General features: G+C 31.7%; 1 protein-coding gene across 1 annotated transcript in view; it reads left to right on the top strand.

Annotated features, from left to right (window-relative positions):
* LOC119593056 overlaps positions 1-3,378 on the top strand; it is a gene marked incomplete in the record, with an annotated part of 61,427 nt that overhangs the window by 17,953 nt on the left and 40,096 nt on the right.

Genomic DNA, 3,378 nt, shown 5'->3' with positions numbered 1-3,378 from the left:
GTTGAAGTATACATAGATTTTGTTATTTTGGGTGCTAGATTGCTCTTGCTTGTATTGTGTTTGCACAGATTATGCCTGCGGTATGTTATTTGAATCCTGCTGGACACGCTTTGGCTCTGATTGTCCCAAGGGTGATTAACCCTTGAACGACGGATGATTGTTAAGAAATGACAAGGGTGTTGCTTATGGTCACAATATGAATTTTACCCAATTCAAACTTTATTCCAGCTCTGATTTTTTCTTTATTGTTAGGATCTGCTCTTGGGAAAGTATATAACTTGGTAATTCTTACGATGATTGGTGGCCCCATCCATAGTACAATCATTTATTTAAGGAATCTTAGTTTTATTATCTGGCAGTAATTGTTTGATATCTAAAAATAATAACAGAACCAGCAGTGGAGAATATGATTGTATAACTAAATTTTTATATTTCTTTAGTGAGTACATTTTGCTTATGTTCCATTATTTGTAAAGGAGTGTACTTGATTGTCTCGGGAACACTGTATATGTTTTCCATTGATTGATTCCTGATGCCTTAGGAGAAATATGAGCTATCCTGTCTGAGACAACCCCCTGACAGATGAACTAGACTTAGGTTGATGTTTGTGAAAATGGTGGGAAGGAGAATAGATCTGCAATGCATCATATGTTATTAATGTTTCATTATTACATGTTCATTAGAATTCTGACATTGATGCAGTATTGAAAAATGAACTACATATCTTGCATTGTTTAATTATTAGTTATCATAATACTTATTCTATGTTTTCCATGATAAACTCTGTTTAGAAATTTGTCTTTGTGATTTTGTTTAAGATGACTGGTGATTATCTTGATATTACTAGTATTTCACAGAACTTGACACCTTCATACTATTTTTTAACTAATGCATATATTCCCCATCTTCAGTAGACAAAAATTGCATGTGAAATGCCCCGTCGTTTAAGGGTTAAATGAATAAAATTTTAAATCCAAATTTTAGTTGGAAAGCAACGCCAATCATTAAGAGAAGAATGTCAAACTGGCATTCAGTCTTAGCAGTTTTCCTTTGACTTTTTGGTAACATTTGTGAAAATTTGCATATGGTCAGGTGTACACATGTTCAGTTGGTCAAAATGGTCATGTCTTGATCTACAGCAGATTTGGATGGCTTTTGTGAGTGTCTGAAAACATCTGAACAAAATATAAGAAACATAGTTCACTTGTGTCAGATAGTAGAGAATAAAAAAGTTGAATGCTTAGAAGATAATCTAATTTAATGCTGGCTGAGAAAATATAGGCACTGTGATAAGACCAGAATAATGTCAAACATAACTGATTTTAATGGCAGTTTCTTGAATGCATCTTCAAATTTGAGGGTAATAGAAGACACTAATGTTTTCAGCATCAATACCTAAAAAGATTTTTAAAAATATCATACTCAAGAATTTTTACAACAGCAAAGGAATCCGTCTCTTTGCTGATGCTAATTTTATTTGTTATTACTGCCATCTGCTTTTGGGGAAAGAAGTGCATCTCCACAACAGTGGAGTTGCAAGCTACTGTATTTTACATGAATGGCTGTGAAGCAGGTCGTGACCATTTTCTTCAACTGCATGCACGCACATAAATGGGTGATTAAAACTAAGCATATGCTGGGTAAGGTATCATATTTGAATGGTAATGTAGATTGCTTCCTCCATACGCAGAAGATGGTGATATAATAATTTATTTATATACATACACACAATATTCACATCCTGTATATTTATCTGTAGTATTAACAGTAGTAAAATATAGTATAAGCTGATATATAAAGCTAATACTACTCATAATTTCTTGAGCATGTATCTCCTTAATTTATTTAAGTATTGTTTCATGCCATGTGATGAATTGTTAGGAAATGAGATCCTTTTTTTCTGAATCTATCTGTTTTGGGTCAACTTTTCTCCTGTTATGTAATTTTCCTTCCAATTTTTGTGAATCTAATCCTTGAAAGCTATATGGCATGTTATAGTTTACAGTGTGAATATGCACCTCTAATAATGTGTTGTGTAACTACAGCACTATTGTTTATTGGATTTTTTTATGACTGCTTAATTTGAAAGTCAGCTTGCACAGTATGCCTTTGCACATTTCAGTTACACATGGAGTTGTTCCTATTTAGTAATGAAGAAAATAACAGAGATTTTTCTTCTATTTTACTGAAAAGCTTAAGGCTTTTATAGACCTTTTATTTATATTCCTTTTAAAATAAGCTTTTGGTATGTAATACTAACCTCATTCAGTAATTTACTTTTTTTTCATAAAACTTCAAAATGATGTACGTTCTCTTGGAAAATAACCATTTTAGTAAATGTGTAAAGTAACATAGAAAAAAGAAAAATCTCTGTAAATTGGGATATATCTCAAAGCTAAATCCAGATTATGGGTGACTTCAGCATTCTGTTCTCATCTTGTTCTTTGTATTAGGACTCATTTTATTAACGTATCTCATGTTATGAATCTATTTTTTCCAGTGGAAAATCTTGATTCTCTATACGGAAAAAAATCATATTGCTTTATAGTATGGTTCCTTCATGATATATAGGTCATTGTCAAGCCTGTTAAACAATTTTATCTTATGCAAGTCTGTGGTTATGTAATATGGGAAGTGATTACGGAATAAATGCCAGTATCTTGCACCTTTGTTTATATACTGAAGTTCATTTAGAATATTTTGGACTGAATGATCATCTGTTTTATGTCCTGATTCATTATTGGTAGAAAGTGACAGTCTGAAATGTTAGGAAACCCAAATTATTTCATGAGAAAGCAGGACATTAATGTCATGCTTGCATGTATAATAACAGTTTGATAAAACAAATGTTGACACCTTGTTTTGTGATTGTTTTGCCATGCCATTTAATATCTTGCATATCTACAGTTGGCATTTCCCCTCAAGTCCATTTGATTTGTAGATAAGTGTGAAAGATATGATTTATACTTCTGTCTATGTAAAGAATGGGCTTGATTTTAATGTGTGGCTTTTTCATTCATGCAAACTTCAAAGTAGTTCTGTATATAGATATCTATGTGCCTTGATGTCTGTAATTAATCATTTTACGTAAGTGGGTCATATTTTTTTTCATAATATACCTTTTATTGATTCTTATAAAAAATTAATAATTAGATAACAAGGAGTCTGAATGAACAAAATTATTCTCTGCTTTTAAGTGTATTATTGTATTACTAAAGGAATGTAGATACCTATGTTTTTGTGTCTCAACCAGAAATTCTGATGTGGAGACAGCAGCAGATGAAAGACAACAGATTTTTACACTGTGCAATAGTCATACATTCCTAGATGTTATTTTTTCATTACTTTGTAGAGAGGAGAAACTAAGATTATCATGAA

The sequence above is a fragment of the Penaeus monodon genome, chromosome 31, assembly GCF_015228065.2.
Source record: "Penaeus monodon isolate SGIC_2016 chromosome 31, NSTDA_Pmon_1, whole genome shotgun sequence".
In the NCBI taxonomy this organism is placed as follows: domain Eukaryota; kingdom Metazoa; phylum Arthropoda; class Malacostraca; order Decapoda; family Penaeidae; genus Penaeus; species Penaeus monodon.
Note: the sequence above shows the minus strand (reverse complement) of the source record. Positions and strands in the feature narration are given on the sequence as shown.